Source organism: Papaver somniferum, chromosome 5 (genome assembly GCF_003573695.1).
Source record: "Papaver somniferum cultivar HN1 chromosome 5, ASM357369v1, whole genome shotgun sequence".
NCBI classification, from domain to species: Eukaryota; Viridiplantae; Streptophyta; class Magnoliopsida; order Ranunculales; family Papaveraceae; genus Papaver; species Papaver somniferum.
Window position 1 is genome coordinate 85,538,784 of NC_039362.1, and position 21,278 is coordinate 85,560,061.

The window sequence follows — 21,278 nt, forward strand, 5'->3', positions numbered from 1 at the left end:
ATGATCCCGGTATACAGAGATTTATTGGAAAATCTTCGTTTCCAGAACTTCTCAGAGCTTCATGAAGCGGCAAAAAGATCGGCAACTACTGCGCCAGCTTTACTAGAAAGAACAAAAGCTACAAAGGCTGAAGAACTGCAAGACACTCGAGGTAGCAGACGTCTGATCAAGAAGCAGTAAAACCTCCATCCTTCCACAAACACTATTGCAGAAGGGAGCAAACGGAAAGCCAAACCGTCGCGCAAGCATACGTCAGCTCCTTCAAAAGCACAAAGGAAGGATAAACAAGATGCGCAAGCCTCTGACCAACGCACAAGAGCTCCTGATCAAGAAGCACCTGACTTTCCTTTTTCCATTGAAGAGGTGATTGAACTCCTGGATGTCTGGGTCCAAGATGGTGCAATCAAGTTGTCATATGTCAAGAAAGAACCAACTGGAGAAGACATGGAAAGTCCTTGTTACTGCCGCTTCTACAGGTTCGTTAATCATCCCACAAGTGACTGCGGAGTTTTGAAGCACATTTTCAAAGAGAAGGTTGATCCACAATAACTTCAACTGGGGACTGAAGGAGTGCACAAGAATCCTCTCCGAGTCAGAACCTTTATACTCTCTGAACAACCTATCAAAGAGTCAGTTCAATCCTTGGTCGAACGTGAATTGCTTTATCTGTCGAAGGAACAAAGGAGAGACATGTTCACATTACTGAACCACATCGTGTCAAGAAGTCCATTCCGAAAATACTTCTTGAGCCTCCAACCACAGACCAAGAGATGTACGACTGGGGACTGCTTACCACAGTCAATCCCAGAAGAAACGAATTTGGAAGAACGTTGATCGATGCTGGCACCGCCATCAACAACATTCCAATGAAAACCATAGATCCACAGGCATCACTCGATAAGGAGATACTCATGCTCCCACCTCAATCAGAGACCTTGAAGGAACGCTCGGAAATACTTATGGCTACATCACTCTCAAAGTGAACATAAGTTCAACCTGGACGAAAACCAAGTTTCACATAATCAGGAGATCCTGGATATGACATATCCTTCAAACGAGCGTGGATCCACGCTGAAAAGATGGGTACTTACAAAGGGCCTTTGGTTACACATCTCTCCAACGAAGAAATTTATGATCCAAAAGGTTTGGCGGACGTTCCATCATCAGAGCACTTGGAGGAATTTCGAACTTTGACGAGGTTGAAACAAGAACCTGCAAAAGATGCATAAACATTCATCAAAAGGTCCTGTACTCAGGCAAGTCTCATTCCTCCCATGTCTATGTCATTTATTTCCTCATATGCTATCTTAGCATGGGGACTCAATTCTGCTAGCAGCTCTGCAAGACGTTATGAATGGTGGCTTCACCGCATTAGTATTTTACCAAGTGGTTCAATCTGACGTTTCTCCGAATCAAGCACTGAAACATTCATTATTGAGATGATGTCCAAACATGGCAAAAAACACTTTGGGCGTTTCTCCTGCAAGTCCATGTGTTCCACAAAATCAGAAAGCTCTAATGTCTGCACAAGTGTCGAATCCCACTACCGCAACGAAAGGGACGCTGAATCAACAGAAGATACTCCAGGTCCGAGATGATCAAACCCCTAAGACATTCGATGCTTAAGGAATATACGCTTCAACGCTCAAGCATTTAAGAAGCCATCAAATTGTACTCCCAATCAAAGAGTACAACACAAATATCTCGATGATGACGCATGGATTCAACACCAGCACGATCAAAGTGTAACTAAACTACAATCGATAAGTCTTCATTATCTCATGATAAGACTTCTGAAGCAGATGCAACATCATTCATACATGGATGGAACTAACTCCTTCAACATACACTGGGAAACCTGAGGTGATTCCGTGAAACTCCATCAACGGGATTTCTCTACATCACAATCCCCTGCATGATTGAGTAACTTCCTCTCTTCACCAATCACATCCAGTATGAAAACTGCTGATGCTATCTACCACAACAACGTCGACTCACTGACAAAGCCAGTTCATGGTAAAGTTACGCTTTCAGGAGCATTCAGGTTGAACTCTCAGTACACCTTCATCTTAGGGACGCTCAACTCATCAACTAGTTCGTGAATGTAAAAGACTCACTGGATGGAGGAGCAAAGATTATATCTATAATCATGGTTCTAGACTTTTTCGGTCTTTGGAGCAACTCCAACCCTGATATCAGCATCAACAATAATCTCTAGAGGAACACCATCCATGATCTCAGCATCGACAAGGATCTCGGGAGCGTTATCATTCATGGTCTCAGCACCAACAACGGTCTCAGGAGCAACATCCTCAGGGCTTTATCAACTAATCATTCTCTCAAGTATTGCTCGATGAAGCGGACTTCTCCAACCACTAATGATTCATATCAAGGCGTGTAGACATGAAATATGTTCACATGAAAGTCTTTATGAAGCTTGCACGACGGACGGGTACAAATCAAAGTCTTCTACAAGATGTTCTATCGCCTCTACAAATGAGATACGACATGCTCCAGGCCATGGGTTTACAAAAACGTACCAATGGGTGAGGAATGGGACAATACTTCCTCAACAAAATATGTTCGTCTATGTTTATTATAGAACATACCAAAAGGGAGCATTAATCGGACATACATGCTGAAAGATATGGCCTTTACGGTCAGGTCTACGGAGTCTGAAAAATTTGTACGGGATTACGAATTACAAATGTGCATGCTTCGTTGGCTGACCTCTATAACTCCAAATCGAGTTATTATTTTTCTCCTTAGATAACTCAGCCTCTTAGCTTCAAAAGTTGGGGTCAAGCATCGAATTCCGACCTTGTATGAGGTCCCTACAGCTTCCAGAGCGTACAACATGCAAGCAACAATTCTTAGGCGGGATTCATGACTTCCACAGTCGATCGGTGTCCACCAGGTCTTTCCACTAAGTACTTCATCAAGGTACCTCCAAATTCGACCACCTAGGTCTTTACATCAATTTTTCTACCTGGGTCCTCTATCCAAGTCTTGCCAGAAGAAGAGAAAAGGAAAAGGAGAGATTTAACAAAATACTGGGGACTGACGGTCCACTGATCATGACGGTCCACTGATCATGACGATCAGTTTCACAGTCCAAGACTCATGGAACCAGACTCTCATGTGCTAATCATTCATCACAAAAGTAATGCTACCACCGGGACATGAAACCATGGTCATTACATCATCCCCTCTCGAGAGCAAACTCAGCTATGGTCCCGTGACCAGGGTTTCAGAAGTGATGTTTCTACGACTGACAGAAACAAGATGGCACTACAAGCACCATGCTCATGTATCAATCAAAGGGTCCTGATATCTAATGAATAAATGACATTAAAATCCTTCACCAACCGTTCAAGATACAAGCGAATGGTCTAAGAACACAACATGGGTGTTTTACAGCAAGCTCGTCTGAGATGATTTTACACTTTCCTGTACAAACCGACGATCTTGGAGAAATTGGTGAAGAATCTATGGATGGGTCATATACCATTCTCTTCGTATAAATGTCCTCTACAACATATCCAAAATTCAAAGCAATTGAAGAAACGAGCAAGGACATGTGGCCGAAACATTGGACAACATACAATCTGAAAAAGTTCTGAAAGTCTCCTGGAAATTTACTGTTTCGCCTTTTTCAGTCCCTAAACATGCTCAAAACTCAAAAATCTTCTTTAAAAAGCTGGAAAATTTTTTGGGCTTGAATATACATATGCAGATTGCGAAAATCCGACTTCGAACGAAGATTCTACGGTGTTTTTGCTAAAATGCTGAACTCTGAAATTTTCTGGTTCGGCAATCTCCATTGGCAACGCCGCTATCTCCATTCGGTTTGGGATTTCGGGAATCCTCCATATTCCCATATCCCAAATAAGATCACGCTTCATCAACATGATTCTTATCTACAATGATTTCTTCCTGGATTCATCAACAACAATTATTATTATTTCATTCAAGGAGATGCCACGACCACCTGCACGAAAAAGGATACTTACGTCGACTTCTTCATCAGTGCTGGATTCATGAATTGTTTGCCCGGGAACAAGTTGAAGACCGTCAATCGATGGACAAAAAGTCTGAAAAGAAATAACAAACCTTGGTCTCATGATCCTAATTGCACGGGCAAAGTCATGACACAAGAAGCGCTAACAACTCAGCAAAGAAACGGCTGGGGACTACACGTCATTTGCTAACATCCTGTAGTCCTTACTTCTGGGTTCTCCGCTCCCGTAGACTTTCTTCCATTTCCGTGGAGTCTACATTAATCCAGGATCTCACTACACGATCATCCTATGGTAAAGCTAATGAAATAACCACGAGTACAACTCAGTATGAAGGATCTCTCACCATCACCCAGAGGTTCCAGAAGTACCATTTCTTAAAGTTTTGTCCGTAGAGATGTTATCTCTGGAAACACCATCTTTGGAAGAATCATCATGGGAGTCAGTCATTCTCTCAGAATGGCTACTTCGGCACATCGTTCATACAAAGCGCAGGCTTCGACAGAACAATGAATCATGGAATAAATGTGCTCACAACAGAGTCTACAAAAATAGTAACCTTCTAATTCTTACCTATTTACAATTTCACTAGCTGTAGTGATTACAATCTCGAGAATTCGTTCGCTCCTTCAAACCTGCAAACACGAACAAAATTCATTATTCAAAATCATGACTTGCTTTTATAAAACCGTGAACAACCCACGTAAATTTTTTACTATGTGAACATTCACTGGTTTTCAAAAATTGGACAGACGTCCATTTTACAATTTTGAAAACTCACATACAGACATTATTTCACCATGTATGATTGTCTACTTTCAACAATTGTTCAAAATCAAAACATTGATTTTACAAAATATATATATGTTTAACGTGAAACTTACGTAAATTTGAAAAATATATCTATATATTTTTTTGCTCTCTCACACGAGCATCTGTCTTTGAAGCGAGAGCATATTTTCAAAGATTTCCGAAAGCTCGAAGATAAAAATTTTCATGAAAGCTCATAAACAGAATTTTATTACTAACAGACGCACGTCTGTCCAAAAAAAAATTTCTCTCGTACGGGCATCCACCTTTGAAACGAGAGGTTATTCTACTTTGTGAAATCTCACGTATTTAAAAAATAAAATTTTGTTTTTCGTGAAAGCTCATAGACAAAAATTTCATCATTAGACTCAGATCTATTTTGTTTGTTCCTTAAACTAACGAACGAACGAGCGTCTATTCCTAAAATAAGGATTTCTTTTTGGGCCCGGCCCGTGAATCCTAGACCGACCAAGGTACCGTCATCAAAATCAACAGTTCAACACCAATTTATGCTCATTATACAATGCTCTATCATGCCACTGGGATCTCCATTCAAGTCGTGGTTTGCTCGTACTATCAAAAATTCGGTAACGTCTTAACTTATGACTTAAGTTCAATTGCTTATATTGTTTATGACCGGAAAATCACCATTTAATGCTGACTGAGGAACACGACTGTTCCTCACTAAGCAGGGGACTTAATGTAGATGGTGGATTTTCGACAAAGTCTAAAATCGTAAACCCATAATTATACGAACTCCTGATCCAGCAATCAGATGTGAGTATTGAGACACGGGTCTCTCATCGAATCCTCTGACTGAGAATACTGTCTCTCAGAGTACATGCAGATATGTAGTCTCTCGGCTGGACAACGACATATCTCATGAATACTGAACACTTCAGTAATTATTTCTATATAGAATCACGAGATTGACGGCTCCTACACAGCTTGCTCTGCTAGTTATTTGATAGACACATTTTTGTGTCTAATTTGTCTCGATTCTATAATTGATAGTGCTCATTTTTGTACTTATTACGGTGTTTTATGTGTGTGTGTAGGTATTTTTGGCCAATAAACATTTTTGGAAAAATCGGCTCGAAAAGTTGTGTGGTGCACCACGGAGGACATTTGCTATTCGGACTCTCACCATGGGTAAGGGGCAACCTAATTACTAAGGGGAATCCCTGCAGGGCATCTACTATTCGCACCCTCACTCTGGATAGGGGGAGACCACTTTCTTCTCAAAATTCAAAAGAAAAAATTGGCGGGAAAAAAACCAGTTTGCATACCAGAGTTAGGGTTGGATTTCTAGGCTGTTTTAGGGATATTCAATCGCGGGAATTTGTTGGGCTGGACGTGATTTAGCATAACAGGCTTGGTATGAGCGCTGGAATGGATTGAATTGGGCTAGAACTCGAGTTGGAGCAAAATAGAGGTGAAGTTACACACGGGTCTCTGCTGGCCTGATTTTTGAAGTTTCATGGAGATTAAACCGGAGATAATCTTTCCGGAGATAGCTACTTACCTAATAGAGAGTTTGGGATGATTTGGAAAGCTCAGAAACGCGTAAACAAGTCGGCAGAGAAGATTATTTCCATGACTTGCACGAAAAGAAAGAGAGATTTTTTATCGGAATTTTTAGGTTTCTGAGCAGTATAAAAGGAGTTCGGATAGGTCATAGAAGGGTTACGAACAGTTTGGGGTAGTTTAGATAACCACAGAAAGCTCAAAATTGAAATTACAAACATTCAGTTCTGCTGGAGTAGGGGAAGAACACGAAGAACATACTACTCCAAGAGACAGTCGTTTCTTCTACAACAGTTTTCATATATCTTTTCTGTAACAGCTGTTTGTAACGCTTATACACCGTTGCAAACTGTCTGCTTAACTAGTTTTCTCTTGTTTTTCACCCTTTTGAGCTATGAAAACCTATTTTGAGTATGTGAATAATATGAGGAGCTAAACCCCTTAGCCGAGGCGACGGAGGAAGCCATTGTTCCATGAAAAGTGGTATATTTCTATTTTAATTAATTTTTGCAATTTCTTTTATGATTATTTGCATGGAACTAATATTGGAAAATTGATTTTTATTGAATGATTGTGATCCGTTTTGATGGAGCATGCATAGTTTAAGACTTTTGATGTTTCATGCTTGATGTATACAATTGTTACTTCAAAAATCTACTAGAGGCAATATATTAGAATCACTTTAAACGCAAACAATTGTATGAATATTGATTAGATTAAATCACTTAATTGGTCAATGGTGGAATCCTGAGTCTCGGTGCTTTTTATAATCTTGATAACAACTTAATCTTGAGTTTTTATTTTAATTTAAGTCTAAAACAAATCTTCACAAGTCTGAGTGAACGACAACCTTTTACCACTATCTACAACAACATAACAAATCACATCAATCTTTGGCGCCGCCGACGTGGATTTGTATTAGGTTTTAGGTTCTAGATTTATTTTATTTCTTTTAGAATTTTTGTTCTCTTTTACGCCTTTGGTATTTTTCGATTCTTTTCAGATTGGAGCGAAGCTACAAGGAAAGAAAAAAGTACTATAAAAGGAAAGCATCGCCAAAGAAGGAAAGAAGAGAGGAATCCAAAAGGAGTGAAGAAGAAGATTTTGTATATAGTTATTTTGTTTTATTTTTAGAAACTGTAAATAGGGTTTTATTTTTTGTAATTTTTCTTTTTATTTTTGGACACTTTTTGGACTTTATTTTTGGACTGGGACATTATTATTTTTAAACCCTACGAAAGGGTTGGTTTAAATAAAAACTGTGTGCAGAGAAGGACGGTGATTACGATATCGCCTCGGCTCCTCGGGTTCGTACATGACATAGGAGTCGTGGCCCGAGTCGACTTCAGCGTTTCTTCGCCCGTCTGGTACGGGAGGTAAGTTTTTCGAAACACCCGCGAATCCCCTGTCAGCGGGTTTACTGTATTCCTTCGTTTGCATATATGTTGAGGACTTGAAAACGGCTGCTTTAATTTCCTAGTAAAGGGCTAGGACTGGCCATACAAGATAAGGGTCCGGATTTCATCACCGTTCTCTTCTTGCCCGCCTTAGGAAAAAGAAACCAAACGCGAACCTAAGCCTAAAATTTTGACGAGAACGAGACCGATAGGGTAACGAGCTTAATAGGAAAGTCGTTCGAAAAATATTGGTTACTCTTTTGAGCATACTTCGAAGTTCATGATGGTTTCTGTGAGTTGAATGCATGATTGCGCCGCCTTGTAACCGGTGAGGCCTTGGGTATCAAAGCTCCACTGAGCTTCCCTCGCCTCGATTTAACTTACTTTGACTCGGATTGATTCCAGAGGGGTTTGCTCAGATTGTAACGAGTTCCTTTTCGGAAGAATATAAGCTAGTCTAGAAACAATCTAAGTGGAACCATCATGCTTTTTGTTTGCTAGAAAATTAGGTTTGATTTGGTTGAGTCAGCCTTGATTTGTGATTGCATAGAATCCCAAATATCCCGATAGTTCCAGAAATGGCAACTTTAAAAGCTTTGTTGAACCCTACTAGGACTACTCGTCCCTCCTGTATCAGGTTAGCTGAAATTGAAGAAAATTATGAACTTAGGCCTGGGACCCTACAGATCCTCCCAATCTTTTTAGGGAAAGAAAATGAAAACCCATACTTCCATATTAGGGACTTTGAGGAAATTTGTAGTACCCTAAAAATTAGAAACCTTGATGATGATGCTTTGAAACTCAGGTTATTCCCCTTTTCCTTAAAAGATAAAGCCAAGTCGTGGTTGTATAGTTTGGCTTCCGAATCAATCAAAACATATGAACAACTTACATCTGCCTTTTTGAACAAGTTTTTCCCTAGGTACAAAACATCGTCTATTAAGACGCAAATCTGCAGATTTTCTCAACAGGAGGGAGAGTCTTTGTATAGGTATTTGGAAAGGTTCAATGAGTTATTAGCCCAATGTCCTCATCATGGTTTAGAAAATGTTAGGCTAGTTCAAATCCTTTATGAGGGTTTAGATTATTCGACAACAACCATGGTTGAGTCTCTATGCACTGGTGGTTTTGAAAACCAAACTGTTGATGCGGCGATGGAATTTTTGAATGAAATCGCCGAAAAGACCCAGCAATGGGAATATAGTAGGGAACCCAAGAAAACAATTCTTCTAGGTAGAGGAAACGTTAATAGGGTAGAAGGAGGCTATGAATCAGATGCCAAAATTGCTGCTATAGCAAAAAGGTTAGAAGCCTTAGAATTGGGTCATACTAATGGTAGAATAGAGCCTTTTTGGGAAGGCCAAAATAATGAAGAGAAAGCCAATGCTCTCTATAATAACACTAGGTTTGATAACCGTCAGAAGTTTGACCCATATTCAGAAACCTATAGTCCTGGTTGGAGAAACCATCCGAACCTTTAATGGTCTAAGGGCCAGATTCTAGGTCAGTTTAGTAATTCTAATGCTCCCCCAGATTTTGGTTACACTAAGAATTCATCAGGCCCAGAAAATAAAACGACTATCTTAGAGGAATCTATTAAGATGTTAGCAAAAACTCAGGATATGTTAGCACAGAGCCAAATTAGTTTTCAGCAGGAAACCAAGCAGAACTTTCAAACTAATGCTCAGAGCCTTTCTAAGCTAAAACTTCAAGTCGGCCAAATAGCTAAGACCTTAAGTGAGAGAGATAACGGAAGGCTCCATAGTCAGACTACCCCCAAACCTAGAGGAGTTCATGAAGTAGGTGCAAAACCATTTAATCAAGTGAATTCTGTCACAACCCTTAGGAGTGGTAAAACGGTAGACAATAGGGTAGCCAAGCCTAATAGTGGACATACTGTAGATCCACCTTCTAGTTCCCAAGATGAGCCCCAGAAGGAGCCACTAACTTAAGAAACCGATAAAATTTCTAGTGATGCCAATGTGGTTCCCGACAGGTCTCATTTTGTACCCAATGCCCCATATCCACAGTTGTTAGCTCCAACAAAGAGAGAGTCGACTTTCAACGAAATACTAGTGATATTTAAGCAGGTAAACATTAACATACCTTTATTAGAAGCAATTAGGCAAATGCCTGCTTATGCCAAGTTCCTTAAGGACCTTTGTACACGAAAGTGTAAGCTTAATGTCCATAAGAAAGCCTTTTTAGCTGGTCAGGTAAGTTCAATCCTTCTGAACCAAATAGCCCCTAAGTATAAATATCCTGGATGCCCCACCATATCTTGTGTGATCGGTAATTATTCAGTAGATAAGGCATTGCTTGACTTAGGATCTAGTATGAATTTACTCCCTTATCATGTATACAACCATCTAGGTCTTGGAAAGTTGAAACCGACTAAAATGACATTGCAATTAGCTGATAGGTCTGTCAAAGTACCTCGTGGTGTCATAGAGGATGTTCTGATTGAGGTTGATAAATTTATTTATCCAGTGGATTTCGTTGTTCTAGATACTCAGCCTGCTCAGGATCCTAGTGCTCAAATACCGGTGATTTTAGGTCTCCCATTTTTAGCCACAGCTAACGCTGTCATCAACTGTAGGACCGTACTTATGAACATATCCGTTGGTAATATGACCACTGAACTAAATGTCTTTAATGTTAATAGAAAACCTTCCGATGATTTAGAAGAAGTGAATATGATTAGCACTTTAGTTCAGGATCTAACTCAGGATAATTGGGACGACACTTTATTTGGTGATTCCTTAGATGAACTTGATGAGGAAATTCTCTTAAGTCAGTTAGGTGACCAAACTTTTTAACTAGAAGAAGCTCTTGAGTACTTTAAAGACTCTACGGACCCTGAAATTCAAGCCATAGTGCTAGGCCTTACGGAGAGTAGTGTTGACCCTAAGTTTGGGGGTAATGAACTATAAGAAGCTCTTGAGTATTTTAAAGACTCTGAGGATCCATAAATTCAAGCAATAGTTAGAGGTTTGTCCGAGAATACTGACTACCCTAAGTTTGGGGGTAGTAATGGTCAATTATCCCCATTAGAAGTCCCTAACTTGGGTTTCGAGCCTAGTGTACCTGAGGTATTACTTGAGTCACTTCCGACTCCGCAACCGGATCCTCCTGATATTGTCCAGGAGGAAATTCTAAAAACTTGTTCGAATGAGTCAATTTGTCAAGACACTCATATGAAGCCCAAATGGGCACAACAGAAAAGCTCAGTTGTCTTGCAGGAAACCTTGGATGAGGATGTGCTATGTCTGTTCATTTTTCTGATTTGGTGCAGTTGTCTGATAATTGTGGCAATTTTATTTGCTTTTGTTGACCCACAGTTGTTTCGACTATTGATATATGATTTGAAAGGTAATTAGCCATTTTGTGGTATTTGACGTCTGGATGAAGACTTTAAATTTAGCACTTTTTGGGAGGTAACCCAATCTCATGCAACACGGTAATATCTTTCCTTATCTCTTTTGCTTCAAATGGTAACAGTTTCTCCTTGTTCATGCTTTTAATTTTATCTTTAGAACATTGAGGACAATGTTAGATTTAAGTTTGGGGGTATGGGAGAAACTTTGTAGTTGCAATAAATAAACTTTAGAGCCTAGAAATTTATGCATATTAAGGATAGCACTAACTAATCTAAGTGGATGGAAGCATTTTGATTGTAGGAGTTGAGGAACCAATCTGATTAGATGGAAACATCTAGAAGATTTTATTCATAAAAGCACAGAGCTCAGGTGTTAGAAGTAACATGATAGTTTCACCATATCTCGTTGAGTCCTTTTCACTTCTATTTTTATTTTGTTTTTAAACCATGTTTCTCTAAGTGATAGGTGGGGCCCACGATTCAAGTTGTTACCAATGCTAGGGTGAATTAGAGTGATTGAGTTACAAAGAAAAAGAAAAAAAAAAGACCAAACCAATTAGACCAAACGGATCAAAAAAAAATGAATGAAATGAAAAAGCTGGAAAAAAAAATCAGTGAATAAAGTCGACCACTGGTACCCTTGTATATGCCAGTTGTGTTGACCTAGAGTTAGGTTATCGACCACTGGTACCCTTGTATATGCCAGTATGTTGATATTAGTCAGACTAGTATCTCAATCCATTAGGATAGGTTCATTTTGGCGGAGGCCTTCAGACAGATATGGGAAACACCGTTCACTTAGTAAACATAAAAAACATCTACGTTTTTCTATATCCATCTCTTAATCTATCCATGTGATTGGTTTGACTCCGAATATTGATGTCCATAGTGCAACTATCTGAGTAGAGATATGTCACTTTATATGAATTTTAGTATGCTTGAGTGCAAACTCGTGTACAACAATTGGAATTTCGCATCAGGGTATTTCTTCCTGTAGTCAATAAGTATGCCAACCAAGGAGATTCTTTAGTGCTTTCCAAGGTTCTGCGTAGATAGCTAGGGTCTGGAGTATAAAGGTTTTGTGGGTATACCTCTGGTAAGCCCTCCCGAGACTATAACTCGGCCACTAGGGCCACCTAGGGGTTTAAAGGCTTATTGCATACGCTAAATGCAATCGACGATGCCTGCGTCAGTGAGTTAGGATTTTATCTTTGCTCGAGGACTAGTAAATAATAAGTTTGGGGGTATTTGATATACACATTTTTGTGTCTAATTTGTCTCGATTCTATAATTGATAGTGCTCATTTTTGTACTTATTACGGTGTTTTATGTGTGTGTGGGTATTTTTGGCCAATAAACATTTTTGGAAAAATCGGCTCGAAAAGTTGTGTGGTGCACCCCGTATGACATTTGCTATTCGGACTATCACCATGGATAAGGGGCAACCTAATTACTAAGGGGAATCCCTGCAGGGCATCTGGCAGGCCTCGAAAAGGGTATTAGAAATTATCCCCGGCCAAAAACTTGGTGGGCCCGGAGATATGTATAAAAATGAGCGCAATAAAAACGGGGGCCTACAGTAATACCGCAAGTGCACGGTCGTCAGTTATAGCTCGTGCAAGTACGGGTCGATCCACAGAGATCGGGTGTGTTTCGGAAGTGTTTTAGCTATTTGGGTTCCTAGATTTGCTTTGGGCTTAGAAGCCTTTTGGAAACTGTTGGGCTTAAAGTACTAATGGGTTTGTTCATAATAAAATGAACTGAGCTTGGGCTCAGTTTGTTCTTTGAAGTGCAAATGGGCTTAGGCCTTAAACTTAGGCTTTTGATTAAGCCCACAGTTGATTGGATTGGGCTTTTAACCTTAACCTAAACTGGGCTTTGAGCCTTAATGAAATGGGCCTTGGTGGACTGAACTTGAGCTTTGATTTAGCTAGGCCTTTGGGTCTTAACCTGAGCTGTGGTTTCAGTTTGATGGACCTTTGCTTGGATGCAGGAAGCAGCAGCAACAACAGCAGCAGCAGCACAAGTGCTGCACTGCAGCAGCAGCAGCTTGGCAGAGGAAGAGAGCAATGCAGCAGGAACTGCAGGAAGGCAACAGCAACAGCAGCTGCAGGAGAAAGAAGCAGCACCAGGTAGCAGGCCTAGCAGCAGCAATAGCAACAGCAGCTGCTTGGCAGCAGCAACAGCAGCAGCACAAGTGACAGAGAAGGCAATGTAGCACAAGTAACAGAATGTACAAGCAATGGAAAGGAAAGCAAAACAAGAGAGTTGCAGGGCAGATGGAATAAGAGAAGCAACAGAAAAAAAAAGCAATGGAAAAACTAAACAGCAACAACAGGGTGAACAAAAACAAAACAAAACAAAACAAGATGAACCAAGGCCTAAGCCAAGGGCAGGGATGAATAAGAAACTGAAATGAAGCAAAGCTAAGGCAGGATACAGGCAAACTAAAAGAATGGGAGGAAAATTAGCTTGCTCATTGTCACTAGTGAGCACTAATTTCCACCAATGCACAATCAACACTACAACCTAAGCATACAAGGAGAATGGCAAGAACATCAGCTTGCTATGAGCACTGATTTCTTGCCATTGCACAATCAGCACATTGCTTCACAGATACCTAGCCTAGCATTCCTTCAAATGTAACAATACATTAAACACAACAGGAACATTTAACTGACAGTGAACATTTAACAGTGAATAAAAAGTCTAACATGAACATAAACAAAATGAAACTGAGCAGAAATTAACAAATGAACTGAAATTAACATGTGAATACACATAAACATCTAACACATTAACAGGAGACAAATAACAATTATAACATGAACATAAGCATAAGACAAGCAATTAACAGAACAAAGCAAACACAAGCATATTTAACTGAAACATGAAAATTAACAGAACTTGAAAGTTCTGGATGTAGGCTAATCCTAACATAGTTTTTACACACATCCCTCACCACATATTTATACCCAATTACATCATTAGGGCTTTCCCCCAATTTTCCCCCAAAATCAGTGAAATTAGGTTTTGCCCAAAAATCCAAAATTCACTCACCTAACACACTGATAACACCCCTAATACGTGACCCATGCTTCTAATTAGAAGTACCATCAATTTCCCCCAAAAATCCCCAATTTATGGAATTAGGGTTCATATAAAAATTTCTATTAAAGTTTACCTAATCACTGATGACACTGGTAGATGTCGACCCATGCCTCCAATTCCTCTCCTGATGCTCTAGCTACGTCCAATTGTCCATCTAAATCAACCTAATTTACCAATTTTCACACGTTAGGGTTTTGGAAGAAAAACGTGTATCAAAATGGGAAATTAGGTGGCTAGATAGGTGGTAATGATGGTAGTGGAGATGGGTTATAGTGGTTGAGTGATTTGAGAGTTGGTAGAGGTGGTTGTGGTGGTGGTTGAGCGGGCGGGAAAGGGAGATGGTGGTGGTTCTGCACAGGGTGGGTGGTGATGGTGGAGATGGGTCGATAGAATGAGATTAGGTGATGTTTGGTTTGGGGTATAGTGTTCGGTCACTAAGGTGTGTAGTGGGATCATCGAGTTTGATGTTTGGCGAATCTCGACCGTGGGATGCGATGATGATTGGTAGATCGGACGGTGATGCGGAGGCAAGCGATGAGCGACCGTTGGATTATATGATACAACAAAATGAACGGTACTTGATGGAGTTAGGTACTGTAGTGTTAGGCGGAGATATCAAACTTCGATGCACAGCAAGGGAGCGACCGTTGGATTCAACTACCATCTAATCTGAAGGCTTGGAATTTCAGCGCTGTGGTGCTTGGCAGAGACATCAGATTTTGATGATCAGCAAGGAGCGACCGTCGGATGCTTCTGAGAAATGATCTGATGGCTGAGGACGGAGGCGCTTTTGTGTGTAGAAAATGAGGTTGTGCGCACCATTCTTCGCGGCTTCCTTGCGTAATTTCTCCCGGCTTTTCACTACTTTTCTGCTCTTTTCGCTCCGCGACTCATCCGAACTTTATTTATTACCTAAAAATGCAAAATTAATTAATAAAAATATTTATTCTTGAAAACAATGAAAATACAGAATATGGGATAAAATGTAGAATTAATGCATAAAAGATGAGTTAAAATGCCAACAAAAAGGGATAAATATATACAATATTTGGCACTCATCAAATACCCCCAAACCTGAATTTTACTTGTCCTCAAGTAAAACAAAACTAAGGAAATCCTAACTATACCACTGTCGCTGGTCTCTCGAATGCATTTAGCGTATGCACTAAGCCTTTTAAACCACTAAGTGTCCCTAGTGGACGAGTTGAAGTCTCGTGAAGGTTTGCTTAGAACGTACCTACAAAGTTCTAGGTCAAAATATAAGCTCAGATTCCATCAAACGTGACATGTGCAAAACAGTTTAAGCTCACAGCAAAATGGAGATGTCAATCTAGCTATCGAAGGCACAATCCTAGCACTGATAACAAATAAGGACATGTGATAAGAGTGTAAAGTGTATCTACACATGTGTAAAGAAAGATCTGAAGTCATGACTACTAATCACCAAGAGATAGTTTCTCAGGCTAAGAACTGAGGTCGAAATCTAGCTAGCTGTCCGGACTTTACGAGAATTGTGAATGAGTTGGAGGTATTTCACAATTTCTCGCGTTGTACATCAATGGCATACACCCTCCTTGCTTATTACAACGAAACAACAAAAGATGACTAATTACATGACTCTTATTTACATTGACTATTCTCTTTTTATTTTTAGAACAAGAGATGATGAAATTGATAAATACTTGATTTTTTTGTATTTTTCTGATATTTTTTTTTCTCTTTTTTTTTTTTTTTTTTTTTTTTTTTTGAATATATACATCGTTTTTTTTTTTTTTTTTTTTTTTTTTCGAAGGAAACACTTTTGATACATAACAAAAAGAAACAAAAGATTACATGACACTTTGCAAGAGGTAGCCCTTTTTGATGCACCCAGTTAAATTCGATGGTTGTCTTTCTTAATGTAACCTCCACCTTCTATCCCAACCAACCAAAGAACAAGCTAGTCAAGTTTCGTTCAGTATTCTAAAGTGATTGGCAATCGTAACTTCCTATCAAACACCTTGAAGATCGAGGCCATACATGTATTGGTAGATCGTGCGCGTGCAAATTTCTTATCACGATGTGAATTGTGCTAGAATCAGGGTGCCTAAATATCTAGACTAAGACTCCTAATAAAAATACATATTTGCACAAGAGTCAACATTTCAAGGTAAATGAGCTCCATTTTTATGATTTTTCTAATTTTTTAATTTTTTTAGAATTTTGATTTTTCAATTTTTTTTTGGAATTTTTCAATTTTTTCAAAAAAAAGAAGAAGGAGTTTGTTTTCAATTATAGCATATTATCGTGGCATCTACTCTATACCCCCAAACCTAAACTAAACATTGTCCTCAATGTTTCAAAATATGGAAAGGGTTAAAATGCAACATATGGAAAGGGACATGCTGAGTAGAGTAAAAGGAGAGAGAATACCCGATTGTACGGTGGTAGCTCGATTAAAACTCCGTTATTCAAGGCAAAAATCCAACATATTTCAGCCGAGATCATATTGGATTAGCAAAATATATACAAAAGGAAATTTAACTAACACATTATCTACAAGAAAATTTGGTTTTAAAAAATGGGAGCAAAGTAGAAATTTGGTTTTAAAAATAGGGAGCAAAGAATTTTTTTTTTTTTTTTTTTTTTTTTTTTTTTTTTTCTTGAAAAAAAAGCAAATGAAATTTGGTTTTTGAATTGGGAGCACGCCCACTTTGTCCTCTAATGGAATGGAAGGCTGCGGCCTACGAAAATCCAAGTTTAATTTGAAATTTTAATTTGGCCCAGTTGGTTAAGGCCCGACGTTTGTTTTAAAACTTTGGTTTCGAGGTCCACTCTCGAGTGGAAGCAAGTCCACAATCGGTTACAAGCTCAGCTGGGTTTAAACCCAGAGTCCAAAATACAAGTCCAATGAAAGAATTTAAACAAGCCCACACAAAATAAATACAAGCCCACAAATTAAACAAACAAGCCCAAAAATAAATTATTACAAACCCAAAATAGAAAAATAAAAAGCCCAAAAAATTGGGTTAATTATTACAAGCCCACAATTAAAGAAATTTGGAAGCCCACAGGTTGGGTTCTCTCAATGGAATGGGTTTAGGCTTACCTTTTTAGCACAGCCCAGCTGCTCTGATATTGTTGCAAAAACCCAGTTGGGTTTTGGTTCTTTTCCTTGGTGGCGTCCCAGCAGAGGAAAAACAGGTTCAGAATCAGCAGGTCCAACAGCAAATGAAATGAAGCAGATGCAGATGCAAATGCTATGAAATGAAATACAAAATAGCTAAAGAAAAACACAGATAAAACACAACACCAATCCCCGGCAACGGCGCCAAAAACTTGGCAGGCCTCGAAAAGGGTATTAGAAATTATCCCCGGCCAAAAACTTGGTGGGCCCGGAGATATGTATAAAAATGAGCGCAATAAAAACGGGGGCCTACAGTAATACCGCAAGTGCACGGTCGTCAGTTATAGCTCGTGCAAGTACGGGTCGATCCACAGAGATCGGGTGTGTTTCGGAAGTGTTTTAGCTATTTGGGTTCCTAGATTTGCTTTGGGCTTAGAAGCCTTTTGGAAACTGTTGGGCTTAAAGTACTAATGGGTTTGTTCATAATAAAATGAACTGAGCTTGGGCTCAGTTTGTTCTTTGAAGTGCAAATGGGCTTAGGCCTTAAACTTAGGCTTTTGATTAAGCCCACAGTTGATTGGATTGGGCTTTTAACCTTAACCTAAACTGGGCTTTGAGCCTTGAAATGGGCCTTGGTGGACTGAACTTGAGCTTTGATTTAGCTAGGCCTTTGGGTCTTAACCTGAGCTGTGGTTTCAGTTTGATGGACCTTTGCTTGGATGCAGGAAGCAGCAGCAACAACAGCAGCAGCAGCACAAGTGCTGCACTGCAGCAGCAGCAGCTTGGCAGAGGAAGAGAGCAATGCAGCAGGAACTGCAGGAAGGCAACAGCAACAGCAGCTGCAGGAGAAAGAAGCAGCACCAGGTAGCAGGCCTAGCAGCAGCAATAGCAACCAGCAGCTGCTTGGCAGCAGCAACAGCAGCAGCACAAGTGACAGAGAAGGCAATGTAGCACAAGTAACAGAATGTACAAGCAATGGAAAGGAAAGCAAAACAAGAGAGTTGCAGGGCAGATGGAATAAGAGAAGCAACAGAAAAAAAAAGCAATGGAAAAACTAAACAGCAACAACAGGGTGAACAAAAACAAAACAAAACAAAACAAGATGAACCAAGGCCTAAGCCAAGGGCAGGGATGAATAAGAAACTGAAATGAAGCAAAGCTAAGGCAGGATACAGGCAAACTAAAAGAATGGGAGGAAAATTAGCTTGCTCATTGTCACTAGTGAGCACTAATTTCCCCCAATGCACAATCAACACTACAACCTAAGCATACAAGGAGAATGGCAAGAACATCAGCTTGCTATGAGCACTGATTTCTTGCCATTGCACAATCAGCACATTGCTTCACAGATACCTAGCCTAGCATTCCTTCAAATGTAACAATACATTAAACACAACAGGAACATTTAACTGACAGTGAACATTTAACAGTGAATAAAAAGTCTAACATGAACATAAACAAAATGAAACTGAGCAGAAATTAACAAATGAACTGAAATTAACATGTGAATACACATAAACATCTAACACATTAACAGGAGACAAATAACAATTATAACATGAACATAAGCATAAGACAAGCAATTAACAGAACAAAGCAAACACAAGCATATTTAACTGAAACATGAAAATTAACAGAACTTGAAAGTTCTGGATGTAGGCTAATCCTAACATAGTTTTTACACACATCCCTCACCACATATTTATACCCAATTACATTAGGGCTTTCCCCCAATTTTCCCCCAAAATCAGTGAAATTAGGTTTTGCCCAAAAATCAAACAAAAATTCACTCACCTAACACACTGATAACACCCCTAATACGTGACCCATGCTTCTAATTAGAAGTACCATCAATTTCCCCCAAAAATCCCCAATTTATGGAATTAGGGTTCATATAAAAATTTCTATTAAAGTTTACCTAATCACTGATGACACTGGTAGATGTCGACCCATGCCTCCAATTCCTCTCCTGATGCTCTAGCTACGTCCAATTGTCCATCTAAATCAACCTAATTTACCAATTTTCACACGTTAGGGTTTTGGAAGAAAAACGTGTATCAAAATGGGAAATTAGGTGGCTAGATAGGTGGTAATGATGGTAGTGGAGATGGGTTATAGTGGTTGAGTGATTTGAGAGTTGGTAGAGGTGGTTGTGGTGGTGGTTGAGCGGGAACAGGGAGATGGTGGTGGTTCTGCACAGGGTGGGTGGGTGGTGATGGTGGAGATGGGTCGATAGAATGAGATTAGGTGATGTTTGGTTTGGGGTATAGTGTTCGGTCACTAAGGTGTAGTGGGATCACGAGTTTGATGTTTGGCGAATCTCGACCGTGGGATGCGATGATGATTGGTAGATCGGACGGTGATGCGGAGGCAAGCGATGAGCGACCGTTGGATTATATGATACAACAAAATGAACGGTACTTGATGGAGTTAGGTACTGTAGTGTTAGGCGGAGATATCAAACTTCGATGCACAGCAAGGGAGCGACCGTTGGATTCAACTACCATCTAATCTGAAGGCTTGGAATTTCAGCGCTGTGGTGCTTGGCAGAGACATCAGATTTTGATGATCAGCAAGGAGCGACCGTCGGATGCTTCTGAGAAATGATCTGATGGCTGAGGACGGAGGCGCTTTTGTGTGTAGAAAATGAGGTTGTGCGCACCATTCTTCGCGGCTTCCTTGCGTAATTTCTCCCGGCTTTTCACTACTTTTCTGCTCTTTTCGCTCCGCGACTCATCCGAACTTTATTTATTACCTAAAAATGCAAAATTAATTAATAAAAATATTTATTCTTGAAAACAATGAAAATACAGAATATGGGATAAAATGTAGAATTAATGCATAAAAGATGAGTTAAAATGCCAACAAAAAGGGATAAATATATACAATATTTGGCACTCATCAGCATCTACTATTCGCACCCCCACTCCGGATAGGGGGAGACCACTTTCTTCTCAAAATTCAAAAGAAAAAATTGGCGGGAAAAAAATCAGTTTGCATACCAGAGTTAGGGTTGGATTTCTAGGCTGTTTTAGGGAGATTCAATCGCGGGAATTTGTTGGGCTGGACGTGATTTAGCATAACAGGCTTGGTATGAGCGCTGGAATGGATTGAATTGGGCTAGAACTCGAGTTGGAGCAAAACAGAGGTGAAGTTACACACGGGTCTCTGCTGGCCTGATTTTTGAAGTTTCAGGGAGATTAAACCGGAGATAATCTTTCCGGAGATAGCTACTTAGCTAATAGAGAGTTTGGGATGATTTGGAAAGCTCAGAAACGCGTAAACAAGTCGGCAGATAAGATTATTTCCGTGACTTGCACGAAAAGAAAGAGAGAATTTTTATCGGAATTTTTAGGTTTCTGAGTAGTATAAAAGGAGTTCGGATAGGTTATAGAAGGGTTACGAACAGTTTTGGGTAGTTTAGATAACCACAGAAAGCTCAAAATTGGAATTACAGACATTCAGTTCTGCTGGTGTAGGGGAAGAACACGAAGAACATACTACTCCCAGAGACAGTCGTTTCTTCTACAACAGTTTTCATATATCGTTTCTGTAACAGCTGTTTGTAACGCTTATACACCGTTGCAAACTGCCTGCTTAACAAGTTTTCTCTTGTTTTTCACCCTTTTGAGCTATGAAAACCTATTTTGAGTATGTGAATAATATGAGGAGCTAAACCCCTTATACGAGGCGACGGAAGAAGCCATTGTTACATGAAAAGTGGTATATTTCTATTTTAATTAATTCTTGCAAATTTTTTTATGATTATTTGCATGGAATTAATATTGGAAAATTGATTTTTATTGAATGATTGTGATCCGTTTTGATGGAGCATGCTTAGTTTAAGACTTTTGATGTTTAATGCGTGATGTATACAATTGTTACTTCAAAAATATACTAGAGGCAATATATTAGAATCACTTTAAACG

The 21,278-nt window shown here is 39.6% G+C and overlaps 1 pseudogene; it reads right to left on the reverse strand.

The window, feature by feature from the left end:
• Positions 1 to 8,695: 8,695 nt before the first annotated feature.
• Positions 8,696 to 8,795, reverse strand: LOC113284796 (annotated as a pseudogene).
• Between the last annotated feature and the right edge of the window lie 12,483 nt (positions 8,796 to 21,278).